This window comes from Hermetia illucens, chromosome 1, assembly GCF_905115235.1.
Source record: "Hermetia illucens chromosome 1, iHerIll2.2.curated.20191125, whole genome shotgun sequence".
NCBI classification, from domain to species: domain Eukaryota; kingdom Metazoa; phylum Arthropoda; class Insecta; order Diptera; family Stratiomyidae; genus Hermetia; species Hermetia illucens.
Window position 1 is genome coordinate 19,321,284 of NC_051849.1, and position 20,458 is coordinate 19,341,741.

A 20,458-nucleotide genomic window follows, 5' to 3' on the forward strand; every position below is an offset into this window, starting at 1 on the left:
TTTAGCGGGACCGGTTGATCGAGAGACGGCTAATGGGCAGAGATAATCGCTTTTTGATTGAGATTTCGGTGGTGTACGAAGTGAGTGACAGTGTTGTTCTGTGTGTAACTAATTTTGTTGTGAGATAACTGCACGAAGATGTGAAGGATTGGGGAGATCCGTTGAAACTTATTCGGATGGATCAAACCCAATAAGTTACTGTAAAAGGAGATTTTGTATATTGTAGCTCGGAAGGTGGTTAAGAGTTTAGTGCAGAGAAAAAAACGAATTTTTTGTCTTTATCGAGTGGAAAATTTGAATCGCAACTAAAAAAAAAACATTAACTGTGTTGAATTTCCTTCCACCGTTGGTTTCGCTTGAGATTTTTTGACCTTGACCCTTGTGGAAATTACTCATAGTTGCGGTGTTTTGCATTCGGCGTAGAGGAGACGCTATGCGAGTTTCGACTCCAACCAACAAAGACGTTGGTTTTCTTTTCGATTTTTGTGAATTGTTGTACAATTCCAAAGAAATACTATTCGTGAAGGAGTGTTGGCTGGACTGTATCATTGGCCGGTTATAGTTAGTGTATTTGATATTTAAGCGACTCCGTGCTCCCTAAATAATTTGAGAATCTTATTTCTCGGTCCGGTAATCGAGCTGCCCGCAAGTAGCGCGTGCTTGAACAGAATTTCAAGATATAATACATTTTAACTTTAATTAGTTTCCATATTATCCATAGCAATAATCGTCCATTTCAACATGCAGAGCTCTGGGTGGAACCGTAAGTTTTCTTTTTTAATTTTGTTATTTATTATTCATATTTAAGATTTCCATTTCTTTATTCTCTTATTTTAATTATTTATCCTTTCAATTTTGTTATTTATCATTCCTTTTTAAGTTAACATTTTTAAATTTTTAATTATTTTACATTTTTAACTCATCTTTTTAAGTATTTTTTAAATTCATGCTTTACCGGATTCCCTGTTTTGAATTGGCACTTGAATACATGCATACCATGCAAATGAGATAATTTCTTTAATTTGAGGACTTCCTTCATTTCTCCTCCTCTTTGACATTAGGGACATCTTCCGAATGGCCGGAGGATGTCAAGGAAGGGAGGGAACCTCAGGAGCCCCGCCTCATTGAAAATTTGAGGCAGAGGAAACAATCATTGAGGCTGTGATCCATCGTGGATTTTCCCCTTCGATCGCGGCATTCGGGTCCGGAGACTCACCGCTCCATGCGCGCGGTCGAGCCGTTTTTAAGGTTTTGTGTCAAACAAAACTTTATTAAAATCGATTCAATGTCTGTCTGTCTGTCTGTCACACACATTTTTCTCCAAAACGGCTAAACCGATCCGAACGAAATTTGGTGGACAGATGGGAGCTATGGAATCCCACGCATACAGCGAGTGGCATAAATTTAGGTGGAGTCTAAAGGGGGGCTCCCCATACATGCAAAGGGGGGATTCAAAAATTTTTTTCACCGGGTATAGTTGTGTAGGGTATCAAATGAAAGGTCTCGGTTTGTACTTTTTGAAACTGGTATTAGTTTTGGCATAGATTGCAAAGTGCGTGAGTAAGGAGTCAAAATGTACGCACTTGAAGTGAGACAGGACTCATTTTCGGAAACTACCCAACCTAAAAATCCTAGATGAAATCTAGGACTCAAAATATGTCCCATTCCGATATCTAGTCAAATAAACTTACTAATAGTATATTACTACTTTTTAGAAATTTACTGTAAAACCCAGCTTAGATTCATCCTAGGACTTCCGAATTGTGTACTAGCAATAGACAATATTTCGTATATACGTGCTAAATTTCGTGGAAATCTGACCAAAGTTATAGCAGTTCAAACTTAGCAATTTCGCGCGAATTTAGCGCTTCTAAAGCCATGCAAATCGCATGCTGACGTCATAATTACCCGGAATAATTGACATTCGCGTGAAATATTAAAGTCGCATTTATGAAGAATCTATTTATCTGCAGCCCCTTTTTAAGGTTTTCTGTAAAACAATTATGTGAAATCTAATCTTCGAGAGATGTCCCATTCCGGTATCTGCTCAAATAAATTTACTAATAGTATATTATCAACTTTTAGAAATTGACTAAAAAACTCCCCTTAAGTTCATCCTAGGTGTGCACGGACATAGAGGACAGTCTCGCGCATACACATGCCAAGTTCCATGAAAATCCAGCTATTAGTGTCAAAGTTATAGAAGTTCAAACTTATCAATTTCGTGCTAATTAACAGCATCCTAAGCCATACAAATAAGATGCTGACGTCATAATTAACGAGAATAATTGAAATTCGAGTGAAATTTAAAATTCCACTCAAGAAGAATCTAATTCTCCCTAGCCCTTTTAAAGGTTTTGTTTGTAAAACAAAACCTTATTAAAATCGGTTTACTGTCTGTCTGTCCGTCACATGCATTTTTCTCGGAGGCGGTTGTAGCGATTGGTACCAAATTTGGTAGAAAGGTGGGAACTGTGAACGTTCACGCATATAGTAAGTTACATCCTTTTACGTCGAATTTAAGGGGGGAGGGGTCCCCATACATGCAAAGGAAGGCTGTAAATTTTTTTTCATCAAATATAGTCATGCGGGGTATCAAATTAAAGGTCTCGATTAGTACTTTTCGAAGTCAGTCTTAGTTTTGACATTTGTTGAAAAGGTGGGGGGTGCGGGGAGTTGAAAGTGATCACTTCTTTAAGGGGGCCATTCTCAGAAACTACCAAACCGAAAAATCTGAAAAAAATCACGAGGCTGCCACTATATGGTGCCTGGGCGCCGAAATACCTTCCATGCCGATATCTGTTTAAATAAAGTTAATAATAGTATATTACTACAATTTTTTGTAATTGGTTAGAAACCCCCCTTAAGTTCATTCTAGTACCATGAAATTTTGCAGTGATATAGGCTATAATATAGAACATGATCTTACCAAGTTTGGTGGAAATCGCACTATTACTAACAAAGTTATAATACCTCAAATTTGTTGCTTCTTTGAAAATTGAAGACTATGAATGTCAATATCAACCGAAAGTGGATACTCTCACATAATATATGGATATATTACGTGCTACGTACTAAGAAATACACAAAACCTTTCGTACCTGAAGCGTCCAGCTTCCGGTTTCCCGACTTGTTTATATTTTATGTTGGTTAACTTGCTAATAATATTAAACTCAGAGTGTGGAGCGTGTGAGGTTGACTATCATCAATACAGTGGTTTCCATCAAATGATTTACTTAAATCGCTTTCTAGAAAATAGAGGGCAATGGGATTTTTAGCTATATTACACGGAGCTATCGTGCACTCGTCACTCCTTGCATCCTTTTCTTTTTCTTCAGCCTTTCAGTTCACAGACGGGGTCGGCTTGTGGTGATCGGTTTCGTCATTTTATTTTATCAAATGCCTGATCAGGATGTAATCGCGAGACCTTTAAATCCCGTTCCAGCGTATCAAGCCACCATTGTTTTGCCCGGCTTTTTGGTTGCTTACCATTGCTTTCGATGTTCTGGCCAATACTTGAATTCTCGTTAGCGTGAATTACGGGACCGCACCATCGAAAACGCTCCTCTTGCAGTTTTTCCACAATCGATGCAAACCCATATCGATCGCGGATATTCTCATTTCAGACGTAATGAAAACGTGTCACGCCACCAGTGCAATGCAACATCTTCGTCCCCATTACCGCAAGACGCCGTTCATTGCCCTTTATAGTCGGCCAACACCCAGAACTATAGAGAGCGGCAGACGGACGGCATTGCAGTAAATTTTAGACTTGGGATATGCGCTGATACGTCGATCACAAAGAACCCCAGTTGGGGATGCCACTTCATCCAGGTTGCATTAATGCGTGAAACAATTTCATTACGCAGTTCTCCATTGGCTGATAGCATTGACTCGAGATATTGCCCTTCGAAATATTTAAATCGCTGAGTTCTGGCAATGGCAGTAACCTGCCCAGAACTAAGCGATTCAATATCTCGGGTCGATGCTATAAGCCAATGGAGAACTACGTTATGCTCCTCACATAGGGAAACACAAAACCTTTTATACCTGAAGCGTCAAGCTTCCGGTTTCCTGACTGGTTTTTTTATTTTTCAGGTTTAACTCGCGTTCTGATTTATCCCGTTAGGCCATCCCGAATCCCATTGTTCGTCAGCTTATTTTTAGATCCGGCGGGGACCCACTCATCGGTATAGACACGTTGATTTTGTAAAAATGACACGTGAAGGATCCAAACGCTCAACGGGATTTGGACCATGTTAGATTTTGGACAACCCAACCCCTGGCCATGTTAGAGAAGTACATTCACTGCTTGATGTATGAATGCTATTGAATCTGACCATTCCTTTCAAGTTTATTAAACAGCATATTTTCATAATTTTATGCATATTCTGAACATATCGGAAGTGGAGTCTAAGCTTTTTACATTGGATATAACAGAATATAGTGTCTAGCTAACTGACAACTGATTTTTTTTGCTTTCCTGATCTGCTACTGATCAGGAAATACAAAAGTGGCGAACATTCATCAAAAAAGTAACCCAAGAGATTGCGCATATGGCTCCAAGCAACTACCATTGAAGCAAGCACTCCTTTCAATTGTCCCATTTATGAATATGCATACAAGAACACATACCCAGATAGGTACATTCATATGTATAAAATATGGAATGAATAATAGCCCATAAAGTATTCCTTATTTAACGATACCATCTACCCTCGATGGTAACACATTTTTCACTTTAATTGCCATTTCACTCTCCATACGCATCTCTCACTTCCCGATATTTAAACGGGAGCACATTTAGGGTAAAAATTTGTCTGAAAAAAAAGATACAGAATAAATGTAAATGCAAACGAATAAAAACTTACATCCATGTGCATGTGTAATTTTTTTCAAATGCTCCACAAATTCTTCCAGGCGAAACAAAATATTGTGCTTCACGAGGCGGATATACTTATGATTAGGGTCGATTTAAGGGAAGTAATATTCATACTTGAAATACCAACATTTCACCATCTTTTATTTGAAAATAATATACAGAAATGAACAGAATGTTGAGGAAAGTTCTTTACCCTCTACAGCTCACCATTTCCCATTTCAGGTCAAACCAAGAGTTTCCTTCTTTCATTGTACCTAACGATAGTATCGATATCCTACCCCCATCAAGTCTAAGCCCTGACGAGCATAGCGTGCAGTGCCTTTCAAGTCGGTATTAAGTGGCATTCAACGATTATTTCGGTCTTGAATAATTGAAAGAGCACACTGCGATCCTTATCCCCATATCCATCCATCTATTCGTAAACAACAACCGGGATTGCGAATAAATACAGAGCGGCTGTGAATGAAGCTATTCAGTTTCCAGACCTCGTACGTCGCACCCTTCCCAGAAAAGCATGTGCACTGTTCTGCAAGAGAATTAAGAAAAAACTTAAATAGAAGAAGACATATTTAAGTCTATTTTTCCTTGAGCGTGCCTTCAGCCTTTGGGCTTCTTTTCTCTGGTGTTTATAGCTGAAGGAGTTCATCAACTAGACAACACAAGGGCATAAGTGCCAGCACAATGGATACTACACCCCTGGAGGCGAAAAGAAGCTCATGTTTGCATGTACGAAGATACACACATCACTATCTTACTGCAGTGCAAATGACTCACCAAAGCGGAATACTGTAGGGAGATGATGACCTTATCTGAATTTGAACATGGCTCGCTCTTGGCTTTGGCTACTTAACCGATTTCATACTCCCGCCAGATGTTTACGTATCGTGATTAAATGAAATATTAACTGAATAAACAGCAAAGGAATTGGGCAGTTCTTAGAAATCAAGCCAAATCATAACAATCTTTTCCGCGGATAGGACGTCACTAATCTGAAATCATCTAACAATGCTGACCTAGCTTAATCCATTATCTAAAAATGCACTAATTTCTGAGGAATCGAAATTGTTTCCGAATTCAATCATTCTTCAACCAGAATTTTAAAGTAAATATTTCTTGGAAAAAAGCCGCGAATTTTGATAAGCCGCCCACATTTTTTATCGGTTTTGTGTTTTCATAACTACATAATTAATGCATCATCTAGATATCAGCTTTGATTTAACTGAAATTCATTGAAATATTTCTGGTATTTTGACGGACAAGACAAGAATGGCCGGAAACGATCGAATTTTCAACCTCATCCCCAGAGGGACTGGAAATTTATGTGGGGGATGTAGGGCTGTCTTCACCTTCAAACGCGATGAAACCTTATGACGGTCACCCTCCGCTACCGGATCCTACAAGGGGAGGAAGATGGTGAGTATATGTAGATCAAAGCGAGCGACGGTAACTTCCCCTTAAAAAGCTGTGGCGTGGAGCTCTCTTCATGTCAAAACGGTAAGATTTAATAGTTAACCCGATCTCCGCAAGTGTAAAGAAGGATATGAAGGGAGAAGCGGAAGGTCCTGCCTCTCAAACCCCGTTGATAAATCGTGCTGCTTACCCCTCCTTCAAAAAGTTATGGCATTGCAAATGGGGAGTAATTTGATATTATCATGGTAAAGGTAAAGTTTCATTTGACAACCCCTGCCATGGAAAAATAGGGGATGTAGAAGGCATGTCAGAAGAAGAAAATGGTCCCCCCATTCTACTCCCGATAAAAAACCAATGACAGTCACTACAACTTAAACAGGAAGAAGATACCTTTTTCTCCTCTTTATCTTCACCTTCACCGAGGATAGTGCTGACAAATCAATCTTTACCATGATGATACTAAAATACCTCCTCCCGCCACCAATTTGAAGAGCGATAACTTTTTGGGAGGGGGTGATCGCCACGATTTTCCAACGAGGTTTGAGGGCGAAGATCTCCCGATTCTCCCTTCATACCCTGCATTTTGCCTGCGGAAATGCAGATGGAGTTCAAAGTCAAACCCTACCCTCTTCACATGAAAATAGTCTCACATTAAGGTACCCCAACTTTTTAAGGGGGTCGGTGTTAAAGAAGGAGAATTTTTCCCTTCCTCTCATCAACTGAGTAGGGTTAGGGTAGGGTAGGGTAGGTATCAGTGGCGGCTCCGAGGAGCCCAATTAGTGCTTTGGTGCGCCGTTTTGATGCCACAAACTCCTAAGACCGTGACTGTTGTTATGGGAGCAGGGAGGCAGAGTCCAGCCGGCTCGGATATTCAGAGCCAGCCCGTAGCATTCACGAAGGAAAGCAGCTCTCCGACCCTGCAGCTAGAAATCTCACTGAGGTCCTCAAAGAATGGTTTACCCAGTGTCCGCAGCCTGACTCTAGCCAGAGCTGGGCAATCGCAGAGAAAGTGCATGAGGGTTTCCCTTCCTTCTCCGCAGCTTCGGCAATGCGAGTTGTAGGATATGCCGAGCCTAGCGGCATGGTCCCTTATGGGCCAGTGCCCCGTGCAGACCGCCGTAATCTTGAATGCATTTGCACGCATCTGGCACAGGAGCTCTCGTGATTTGGCTATGTTATAAGGTAGTGCAAATAGACTCGGTCCCCGACAGCCGCCAACGGAACACCGACTGTATTCGCCGGGAGACTGCCAAGAGCAGAGCCTTGCCTGGCCAATCCGTCAGCCCGCTTATTCCCCTCTATGTTCCTATGCCCGGGAACCCGGAGGAGAGTGACCTTGAGCGTGCCGCCCAAATGGTTGAGCGCGTCTCTACACTGCCCCACCAGCCGGGAAGATGTCGTCGTTGAGTACAAGGCCTTGATGGCCGCTTGGCTGTCGGTCAGAATGGCTATATTACGCTTGGGGCTCGAATCACGCCCCAGCCATCGACAGATTTCCAATATCGCCAGCACTTTTGCCTGGCATACACTGGCGAAACCTGGGAAACCATATTCGAGAAAACCCCCGCGCCGACTCCATAGGCCATCTTTGATCCGTCCGTAAAGAATACTGTGTCATAGTCTCGCAACACGCCGCCGGTCTTCCACTTTGCCCTGGTTGGAAGGTCCACAGTAAAGTTTCTCGCGAAGTTCAGCTTGCGTGTGACATAGTCCGTGAGGGATGCCCAGATTTCTCGAGGTATTTCATCTAGGATGTTGCTCTGGCCGTAGGACTTCGCATCAGCATCCGGGCTCACGTAGTCTGATGGCACTGCACGTTGCAACATATTTAATGTGGAAGTCTAGGGGGAGGAGATGCAGAAGTACATTGAGAGCATCTGCCGGGCAGGACTGCAGAGCCCCTGTAGCACCTGCACTCGCGATTCTTTGAATCCTATTAAGCTTCATTCTATTGTATTTTTTCTTCAAAGCCTGCCACCATACAATACCAAAAAACCAGAGCACCGGTGAGATGGCGCCACCCTGGGGCGTGCCTCTGTTCACAGCTCTGGTCAAGTGGTTGCCTCCCAGATCCGACTGGATTATCCTGGTACTCAGCATGGATATAATCCAATGCGTGAGCTACCCCTCCAATCCAATACCAGTCAAGGCTTCCCTGATGGCATTGGTACTAACGTTGTTAAAAGCTCCCTCTATATCCAAGAAGGCAGTAAGGGTATACTGCTTGTACTGCAGCGACCGTTCAACCGTGCCAATTACCTCGTGGAGGGCGGTTTCTGTGGATTTTCCTTTGAGTAGGCATGCTGGGACTTAGAGAAAAGCGTTCTCTCCATAATCGTCCTTAAGTGAATCTCCAGGACACGCGAGTAGGGTTAAAAATTCAAACTTTATCATGATCTTCCTTTTCTTCAGCCTTTGTCCCGTTCACAGGTGGGGTCGGCTCGTCGTGATTGATTTCGCCATTTTATTTCATTAAATGTCTGATCTGGATGCAGTCGCGAGGCTTTTAAATCCCCGTCCAGCGCATCAAGTCACACTTATTTTGGTCGCTTACTATCAACTTCGATGTTCAGATCAATCTTGGCAAGTGAATTCTCGTTAGCGCGAATTACATGACCATACCATCGAAGACACCTCTTTCGTAGTTTTTCCATGATCCGTACAAGCCTGTATCTATCACGGATATCTGTAGTGACCGCGACTTCGCAAGGGGGGCGGAATCTCATTCGCCTTTTTCTGAATAAATTTGCTGAAATAATGCATTCCATAATGTGCAATTACGCTAACTTTCGCCGTAGATTGCACATTATTGAACGTATTGAATGCATTTGGGCGAATTGATTTTGACAGAGCGGAATGATTTGCCGCATCCGTAGATGCACATGCATATTGCTGCAACATGAACTCACCGAGTTCAAGGCGAGCGTTGCGGCATGGGGACCGGTTTGTAGGTGGACAGCTGATCAACGGCCGATGGGATTTAAAGATTTCATTGTTTGTGCTGGAGCCGTGTAGAGTGGAGTTGTCTGACAAGCGGACGTGATTAACGAATGGCAAGACGTTTGTCAAAGAGGAGCTTTCCTTGCTGCCGCTAATGTGAACTTCCTTAATTTTTGGAACAATCGTGTAGTGACTTTGTGGTGAAGTTTTAGTTTCGAGCTGCGGGTCGTTGGCGCAACAATCCAATTGGATCAGGGTCTTGAAGTGGGTTAGAGCACTTCATTCAAGACCGTGACGGTACATTACAGGATTACAGTATCAGCCTTGTGCTCTAACCACTCAGCTATCCGGACACTAGCAACTCAATATGCTTGACATAGAGAATAATAGCGGTATAGGTTCGCAGGCGAGTCATAATGATCCACGGGAATCCAAGGATGTAAACTCCTTATAATAAAATAAAGACAAAAAACAACGAATTATTTTGAGAGTACCCGGTTGGCTTGTGCCTTTTTCCTTTTTAAGAGATCTTCATTTAAAGAACATTAGTTTATTAGGTATTCTCGCGAACAGTACTTACCTCAATATAAATAATAGAAAGTGTCTTAGTATTCTAAACCTGAAAAGATAAGAAAACAGCTGGTTAATTCACTTATCGGACAGTTTAGCATTTAGAATGGAGTCTTGCTATCTTATCAGATTTTTTTGTTTGGGGATTGAGATGGACATCCACTTGATGTCGGAGCAAACTAAATAGAGAGCTAGTTGCTTCCACTTCCTCACTCGATCCTCAAACAAAAAATCTAACTTCGACCAAGTTCTGGTTAAATTATGTCGGATTTACGATGGTTTAATTCGTAGTCATATTATGTTTTATGAACATATAAACAAGTCCTCATGTATTCCTCGGAAACTTAGGTTCTTAGCTAGAAGAATTGCGAACTCTTGGCCGCGTTCGAGGGAAGAATCCTCCGAAGAATTTTTGGCCCCCTACATGAGAATGGACGATTCCGTAGCCTACACAATGACGAAATCTATGAGCGATACCATGACCGTCAGGTTGTTGATAAAATCCGGCTCAATAGGTTACGGTGGCTTAATCCGTATGGATGAGGATGATCCCACCCGGAAAGTCTATAAGGGCAATATCTATGGTACAAAAAGAAGACGAGGCAGACCCTGCCTAAGATGGAGCGATAGCGTAGGCCAGGACGCCAGACAGCTTTTAGGGATATCGAATTGGTGGACCTCGGCGCAAAACCAGGATGTCTGGAGTTCCTTATTAAGGCAGGCCTAGACCGGATACCGGTTGTTGCGCCGTTGATGATGATGATGATGATAAACAAGTCGGAAAACTGGAAGGTGAACGCTTCAGGTTTTGTGTAATTCTTTCATAAAAATATTTGAGTCGACATTTGTCCCATTAGAACCTAGTACGGCATATATGCATATATGCGTAGAAATATCCACTTTCGCGTGAAGCTGACATTCAAAGTCTTGAATTTGCATAGAAATGACAACTTTGGCCTATTATAACTTCCATGTTATTGCCTACATAGCTGCAAAATTCCGTGATTCCAGGAGAAACTTCCGGGGGGTTTTGCAGTCAATTACTAAATATTATACTTTTAAATTTATTTAAGCAAATACCAGTACGGGGAGTATTTCGGAGCCTAGGCACCATATAGGGGTAGGTCGGGTCGATCAGGTAGTTTCTGAGAATGGGCCTGTGAAAGAAATGATCACTTTCGACCCCCGCGCTCCCTACCTTTCAAGTAAATGTCAAAACTGCTTTTGGCTTCAGAAAGTACCAACCGAGATCTTTCATTTGATACCCCACATGGTCACATTTTATGAAAAAAAATATTGCACCCTCCGTTCACATGTATCGGGAGCCCGCTTAAACTTAACACAAAATGCCACTTGTTGCATGCAAAGGGAACAATAGATCATACGCTCTTACCAATTTTTGTGACAATCGGTCCAGCCGACCCCGAATAAATCGGGTGTGACAGACAAATAGACAGACGCGAAAAAACACAAAACATTAAAAAGAGCGTTAATACCTGCGAACCGCTTGTGTAACGTTGTTTCCAGGGCAGAGGTGAAGCAGCGTCTGATGAGTTGCCTCTGCCCTGGAAGGAAACGTAAACCGTTTTTGTTGTTTTTAATCATAATTTAATATTTTTTTCATTTCCATCTGTAACGGCAACTTCTTGTTTTACAATGCACACTACAAATTTGATATAAATCCTTTAGAGGGATTCGAACCGGTTTTGAAGCATCTTCATTCATATTTTTTTAAAACAAACGAGGAAGACAGGGAGAAAGCATATGCAAAAGACAAATAGAAAAAGGGTGATATAAAAATATACTCTAAAAGACTGGCATCATTGGGAATATTGAAACACTTAAAATACTAAACCCAGTATTGCAAGGGATCCAGAGATGCTTACCAAAAATTCACACACGTGAAAGTGGGCTCAGGAAACTACACAAAGCCTAGTTCAGTGGGTGGTTAACAAATTTATATATTTATTGGGAACACAGATCAAATATTTAGTGGGAAATAAGAAAGAAGCGGTACAACGACTAGAAAATACCAGAAAATAAGGTAATTGTCACGTTCGATGGAAAGACCCGCTTCCGTAATGTTCCACTAAATGAGACTTTGTTTATAACTGTACGATATGCTTTGTTCTGTGTATGACATTTCAAACCATACAAAAGGTATCGTTTGTCTATCAACGTAAGCAAATGTGTTTTCGATTAACCGGAGATGGCTGAAAACCCCACATGAACGAGTAGTGGCAAGAAACTAAAGCTCGCCCATAGGGCAACCATCTAGTGTCACATTTCAGCTGGTAGTGTCAGGCTGAATATACCAAAGGCACTATGGTACCCAGCTTTCAATTCGATTCACGGTTTGTCACACTCCAGCGCAGAGCAACATGTTGGCAAACTCGCCCAGAATATGCCTGGACGAGCCTTAAAGAAGACATGCTGACTTGGCAATGTAACTGTCAGCCTTGTCAACGATCAAAAGTGAAAGTCACCAAAGGTCTCTACAAGTCCAGCATTTTGAAACCATTTGGATATCGCGGGGGTCAAGGTGTATGGGACGCAGAGGAAGCTTTGAACCGAATTGACAATTGTAATATAACAAAATCGATTAATTTTTGAAGTGAATATAGGTTCGAAAGAGATCTTGATCCAATAAGCTGACCCAAATGGTTGCCAAGTTCCGATTAATAACCAAGAAGTGTTTGCTGTATGTTTGGTCATCCACTATCACCTCCATTGTCAACAACTGGGGAGATTGAAGCAAATGATCGACTAGGAGGAGCGGCCAGAATTGGTCGATAGGAAGGGTGTTGTGCTCCATCAAGGAAACGATCGGCCGCACACGTCTTTAACAAGGCGCCAGAAGTTCTGTGAGCTTGGATGGGAGATCCGGCCACACTTGCAGTATAGCCAAGACCTGACGCCAAGCGATTATTTCCTATTTTGAGGATCTCTTTAGTTGCAAAATCACGAAATTGTCTTTTAAAATGGACAAAAGTTATCGAATAAAATCATGCATATTTGATCTAAATCGGAGCAGCAAAGCAAGCAAAAAAAAACACTGCAACGAATTGGAATGCGTGATGGTCAAAAAAACTATTCTGAATGGCGCCTAAGGGGGAGAGCTACTTTGAAAATCTAACAATTTGGCGAAAGTGACTGTGCAGGTTCATCCAAAAAAATATTGAAGCTCCCCTGAAGTATTCCTTCGACACGTGCTTGTGAGCCTCGTTTCTAGCTCGACTCCAAAATGTTAAGGAGAGGAACACTTTGAACATTTCAGTCCGTAAGGTGTCATTTTACAAAACTTCACGTGTCATTGAACCGATACGTTGGTCCGCACCAGGACCTGAAAGCTAAGCAAACGTAGAGGATATGGCGCGAACCTTGTGAAAACCAAAACGCGAACTAAAGCTGAAAATGAAGCAAAAGCAAGTCAGGAAATCGGAAACTGGACGCTTGAGGTATGAAAGGTTTTGGGTATTTCTTTTATAAAGACATTTGAGTGTGAATTTGTCCCAATAGTACGTAACGCGTAATATACGCATATATTATCTGAGATTATCCACTTTCGAGTGATATTGACATTCAAAATCTTGAATTTCCTGAGAAGTGACAAAATCCCATTTCCACCAAACTTAGTAGGATCAAGCTTTATATTATAGCCTATTTTTCTTAAAAATTTCGTGGTGCTAAGATGAACTTAAAGGGGGTTCTGCAGCTAATTACTGAAATTATAGTAATATACTATTATTAACTCTATTTGAAGGGATATCGGTATGGAATGTATTTCGAAGTCTAGATTTTTTGGTTGAACAGTTTCTGAGAATGGCCCCGTTAAATAAATTATCACTTTCGACCCCCCGAACTCCCCGGCTTTCCAACAAATGTCAAAACTAACCAGACTATATTTGGTGAAAAAAAAAATGTACACCCTCCTTTTTCATGTACGGGGACTTCCCTTAAATTCGACGTAACAGGATGTAATTCACTGTATGCCGGAGCGTTCACAGTTCCCACCTTTCCAACAAACTTTGTGTCAATCGCTGCTAGTCTCCGAGAAAAATGCGTGTGACGGACAGACAGACAGTAAACCGATTTTAATAAGGTTTTGTTTTACACAAAACCTTAAAAATGAACTTTTTAATGTTTTGTTGATCGGAGCTTGATTATTTCTTGATACGAAAATCGTTTTTAATTATAATTCCGGGAACCCATTGCCATTGTCCACTTATTACGATTATGACTCCATTTCTTCATTATTGTTTTCAAAAGCATGCACAGGACTGACCTTTTGATGTTTTTCTACACATGACCTTGTCGAATACATTGAACGTGACATTTTCCCTATTTCTATCTGACTTTAAAGCAACATTTGCTTCATAAATGAATCTTTATGATAACCTCTGCCCATTCCATAAAATACAAACAAAAACAACATTCAGATGCAGTCATAGTAACCATTCTCATTTCATTTTTCTGAATCAATATTACATTTCCCTATGAAAATCCCCTTTTATGAACATTTACAATTTCCTTTCATCATCCGAGCGTCAGAACAATTGGCCATACGGCGAGATTTTCTTTAAGGGAACTTTCCGCAACCGTTTGCACAGTGGATGAGCTGAATTCAATTGACCGATTCAGTAAAGTAGGATATTGAAGCGTCAATCATTGCACCCGTGTGCATGGGGGTTGAAGGCAGTCCATGTGTGTGAAGCGATTCAACCATATGAGAGCATGTAATATTGGCTGAAATTGATAAGGCATCTCTTCTTTACGTGGGTCTCGCTTATCGATGAATCTGACTTTCGAGTTACATCTAAAGTGTTGCCTTGCTCTCCAATGAAAGTTAGAAAAGCACAAGGAACGACGTGAGCATCCTCTTTTGAATTCATTGCTCAAATGTTCAGGTTTTCAATTTTGTCCTTATCATTCCGATTAGGAGAAACGAGTGAAAGTTTCTATTAATATCTCCTTCGGGTTCAAGTGTAGATTACTTAATGTGTCGTTACACAACGATTTCATATCTTATCTGAAACTCGGCAACCCCAGTTACTCATGCTATCTCTGCATATCAAAATCAGAAATAGAACCGAACCCCGACACATCTCGTCAAGATACCCGCCATCCACTACCAGATACAACCAGGGATCTTTTCGAACTCGAGTAACATTCATAGCATTAAATGGAATTGCAACATAATCCAATAATAATCTCAAATGTAATTTGCCAATTTATCAGATCAGGAACATAGAAAACATATGTATGTATGGCCACTTGGCTTTATATGGTCTCTCAGATGCCTGCTCGTCGTACGTCTACTTTTGCCCGGCTTTGGATGAGTGCCGGTTGATTGAATTATCTCTTTATCTAGTTCTGTTTATTCAATCAGCATGAGCCTGATAACACACTGATAAGTAATTTCAGATGTCATTTGCCGGTAAAACAGTCGCTCAAATGGGAATGGAGCCGGCAGATAGTGTTTGGAAGGTTGTTCGATAGATTGTGGAGGCGTATTTAGATATTTTATCATTGAATGCATAATAGATTTCATTACTGTCCATTTCTTGTCGTACGCATGAGTGCCGTAATTATCATTCAATTCGATTATTAAGTGAAAGCAGCTGAAAATTCTATGGACTTTGGGGATGAATTAAAACGAAATGAAGTGACAGAATAGCCGGATTTAAGGCCATTAATTGTTGAGACGGATGTAATGAATAGCTCTGCCAGAAATAGTTCCAAACCCCGGGAAGGATCATTCATGGCCGGGTAGTATCTAACCGTGTCATGGAAGAGTTGGGACAAAAAAACATTTGTAGTTTATGATTGATTAAAATTGCTAATTCTAATGCGTTATTGGTGCATGCTTCCGATATGATGGCTCTCTGCCTTAGTTGGGAGCCCTCCAATAAAGGGGGATGCCAATCGCAACGTCGGAGCAGCAGCAACGACAACATCTGCAACATGAAGAACGTGAACAACGGCATCAACATCAACTCAAACAACGGAAACATCAAGAACAACAACACGAGCAACATGTGGAGCAACAAAATCATCAAGATGGAGAGGTGTGCCTCGAAGTCGTCATCCAGGAAGAGGAAGGCGACGAATTCAACTACGTAGAGCGGAGGAAAAAGAAAAACAAAGAGGAGGTGAATGTAAGTAGAGTTAATGGCGGCGAACCCTCAGGCACCCTCCCCCCCAGCTACCCGCCCAAAAAAGGCAAAAATTCTGCTCATCACTGGGTATAAAATCAATGTTCCCCAATTCTTGAGAATACTAAAAGAGAAAGGGTTAAAAGCAACCCTAAAAAATGCGAGGGCCGATAGGACCCTCATTTTCGCTCAAAGCCTAGACGATTAGTCCTTAGTTGTCCGTGGTCTTCACAGAGAGACAGACCCGGCTGACATAATGCGTAAACTTAACGAAGAGTATCCGCACCTAAAGTTGAAAAACGTGTTGAATATAATCCCGCGAGCCGATAAGTTGCATGGCTACTTTCGAGCCAGAACAAGAGCTAAATGAAGCGTTAAGGTGAAATATATTCTCCACCATAAAATTCAAAGTCAAGTCGATTCAAGAAGTGCAGTGCTACAACTGCCAAAGCTTCGGGCACCAATTACTCCATCGTGCACCGGTGCGTGAGGTGCACGAAAACCCATGTGCGAGGGGAATGCCCAAATCCCACCGCAAACAAACCAACTTGCTGCAATTGCGACCAATCCGGACATCCCGCCAACTATCGCGGATGCCCGGCATACAAGGGCATGGTTGCCAGAAGGGAAGCTGGCAGGGCAAAAAAAATGCTGAGGCCATGAAAGCCAAACAAGCGGTGACTCAGATGTCACAAAGCTTGGCCAAACCGGGCGTTTCTTACGCTCAAGCAGTTCTTCCTACAGCTGCAGCCCCCAAGCTCCTCTTACCCAAGCAACTAGGAATACTATTCCTAGAACTGCAACCCTTCAAGTCCCTCAAGGCAACAAGTTGGCCTTCAGAAACTTGGTCGAAAGGCTCGCTTCGGCTCAAATAAATGAACAGTGACAACTAGCCGCTATCCAACTTTTGATGAGTTTAACTCCGCGTCCTTGGTCTCACACGCCCAACATGACACCGCACGAGAGTTGGTCAATTCCCTGAAAGCAGACTTCTTCTGTGTTTCAGAGACACATTTAAAAAGCAGGCACATCGTTAATTTTACTGGATATAACATTATCCCGGACGACATCAACTCCGGTACCGCCCTTTTAGGCAGAAAAGACTATGCATTTGAGGAAGTCTCTATCAAAAACCTGCAAACCTGTTCCACGGCAGCGGCCTTACTTAAAACTAACGACAGTAGACGCATCTTAATAGCTGCAGTCTACATAAAATGTAACTCTTCCTCTGAACAACTGGGCCGAGACTTACAAATCTTGAGTGATCTCCAGTCAAAATCTAAATACCTAATTTTTGGTGGTGACTTTAACTCAGGGCACACTTCCTGGGGTGATTCGGCACAAAACCGAAATTGGGTTGTCCTAGAATAATGGATCCATAACCAAAATCCATTAAACCAGCTTGAGATGATCTTGCCAGACACACCCACAAGGCCTGAAAGTCAGTCAATACTCGACTATATTCTAATGTCTGCAGACACCACTTTGACACTGCAGGTGTTAACGTGCAAAACCTTACCACGAATGTCCGATTACTTCGCAGTTGAACTCAAACTTTCCTTAAACTCTCAACTGCAAAAGCGGCAATAAGTTAATTCGCCCATACTAACTGGGATAGGTTCAGGGCAGAATTAGCACCACAGCTAAACCTGAAAAAAATCACTATCTCGTAAAATCTAACGGACAAAGAAATCGATGAGGCCATCAACTCTGCTACACGCAGAAACACAAAGCTCCTCAAAATCGATGAGATTCAATTCAATAAACTGCCGCACGAGATGATAAAACACCTGAAAGTCAGGCAAATCTAGCGCAGAAATCTCAAGCGAAGGGTAGGGTAGGTATCAGTGGCCGCTCCGAGGAGCCCAATTAGCGCTTTGGTGCGCCGTTTTGATGCCACAAACTCCTAAGACCGTGACTGTTGTTATGGGAACAGGGAAGCAGAGTCCAGCCGGCTCGGATCTTCAGAGCCAGCCCGTAGCATTCACGAAGGAAAGCAGCTCTCCGACCCTGCAGCTAGAAATCTCGCTGAGGTCCCCAAAGAATGGTTTACCCAGTGTCCGCAGCCTGACTCGAGCCAGAGCTGGGCAATCGCAGAGAAAGTGCATGAGGGCTTCCCTTCCTTCTCCGCAGCTGCGGCAATGCGAGTTGTAGGGTAAGCCGAGCCTAGCGGCAAGGTCCCCTATGGGTTAGCGCCCCGTGCAGACCGCCATAATCTCAAGCGAAACTTCCACAAAAATGGCAACAGAACTAACACGGAATATAAAGATTAACTGCCTTAGTACATTAATCCGTCAAATGGTGGAGAAATTCCGTAGGAAAGAACTCACCCGCAAGCTAACAGATGTGAAACCCGGATCTAATATGTTTGAACGCATAAATAGGCTGACAGGCCGCAACAGATCCGAAAACTTCGTTCTTACCAAGAACAATGAAAACATCGGCAGTGACGCTAGGAAAGCTCAAATACTCGCGCCTAGTAACAACCAGGCCGGCAGGTCGATTATAGACACGACAATCAAAGATTTACTTCATGAGCATTCACTCAAATTAACTACCTTCTCCACCTCTAAGCCATCCTGCAAACCAAATGACCCAAAAATCCATTTGAGCTTATCACAGTTCGCAGCCATCACTAAAAGCCTTAACGGCAAAAAATCAACCGGACCAGATGACGTGGCAAATATTGTCATCAAAAACCTCCCTAGGGCCTCAAAGAAGTTCCTTCATGCGATCGGAAAAACATTATTCCGAACCATCAATTTGGGTTCCGGGCAAAGCACTAAGCTACCTTCACGACTCAGTGAGTAGCAGACTTAACGTCAATAACAAGCCTACAGTAGTGTGTGCGTTAGACCTTGAAAAGGCATTTGATTCCGTGTGGGTCAACGGACTCATCTTTAAATTAATCAGCCTTGATTTTCCTATCCCGGTGATTAGACTTATAATAAGTTTTTTCGAAGACAGGCATTTTTACGTCAACGTGAGAAATTATTATTCCGATCTCCATTTAAGGACCTACACTCTACAACATTTTCACGGCCGACGCTCCAATCCCAGTGAGCGGAACAGAACTATTACAGTTCGCTGACGACACGCTTATCTTCTCGTCGAGGCTCCGACGCGATAAGGCAGCTAATGCTATCGAGAAATACCTATCAGATCTCTGCAAGTACTACCACACTTGGGGATAACAATCAACGAGGCCAAAACACAGGCTATTACTCTTCGGAGTAAATCCAGATACTTGGGATTTAAATCTATCCACAGAAAAGCTAGAAGCTTAAAACTACGGATCGGGAATACCGTAGTAAAAAGTTCACAAAAAATGAAATACTTGGGAATGCTATTTCATGAACATCTACGATTCGACCACCACCTTGATCTTGCTCTCAGCAGAGCACGCGGTGCAATAAGTAATATCTACTCTATTCTTCGTAAAAGAGTAAGACTTTGCACTAAATCTAAGCTAATTCTATACAAAGTCCTCATAATACCGATTCTTTGCTACGGAGCCCCTACATCTCTCTCTCTTGTTCGACCAAAGCTATGGAGAAGTGCGAGTCCTTCGAGCGAAGAATTTTGAGACACTGCGTCGCCTTGTCGTACAATTGGAAAACCAAGAAGTGCGGCCGCAACGCCGAAGTGTACAGGCGAGCAAAAGTTCAGAATCACCCCAATCCACTCATGAGACAACTTTACCTGGAGGGCAACTCCACCCCACTGGCCACATTCTTAAGGCCTTGTCAAATTGTGAGCTCTGCATTAAAACCCACCATTGTCTTTCTCTTCGACACTGCTTGCCTCCTGTTAAAACATTAGATAAAAGAATTAGATTTAAGTGTTATTTATTAGATTAGATTAAGTTAGAATAAGTAGATAAGCTTTCTCGCGCTCTAGATGCAGGCGCAGTTTTTTCAAATATATGTCCATTTTTTTATCATGAATTGTCAAGATCAATGTGTAACGTAAATAGACCGTAAAAAGTAATGTCAGAGAAGGTCGAGCAGGCATAAGAAACAAACGCTATATATAAAATGTAAGTCACTGGTTTTTTCAATAAATGATTTTAAACCGAAAAAAAACCCTGTCAGCCACTTTGATCAAGAGAGATGAAAGATGAGATAGCATCCGATGAGTTGCCTCTGCCCTACATGACACTGTCAGCCTTTATTTTCGAAAACTTCAAAAAATAAGAGACAATTTCTTTCCAATTACTGAGTTCGTCCTCAAGTGGATATGGGCTCAGAACTTCTCCAATTTTGAAATTTAAAAAAAATGTTCTGCTTCGATCAGTTTAGGCCTGAACCAGACTTCTCTGGCTTGGAACATAATTATCACCAATGTATTTGTCAGTATATAGGTTTTCCAACCCAAATTCAGAATTTTCCAAACCAAATTCAGAATCTTCCAAACTAATGTCAACCCCTTCCAAATTACCTTCAGACTTTGCCAAATCGATTTGAGAATTGTCCATTTCAAATTTAGAATTTTTTCAATA

General features: G+C 41.9%; 1 protein-coding gene across 5 annotated transcripts in view; it reads right to left on the reverse strand.

Moving 5' to 3' along the window:
- The window catches only part of LOC119654387 (dystroglycan), a 174,670-nt gene that overhangs the window by 123,794 nt on the left and 30,418 nt on the right, over positions 1-20,458 (reverse strand). For all 5 annotated transcript variants that reach the window (XM_038059761.1, XM_038059769.1, XM_038059778.1 and 2 more), the window contains exon 2: positions 9,813-9,851. The gene's annotated coding sequence lies outside the window, so the exon portion shown is untranslated. The remainder of the gene's footprint in view (positions 1-9,812; positions 9,852-20,458) is intronic.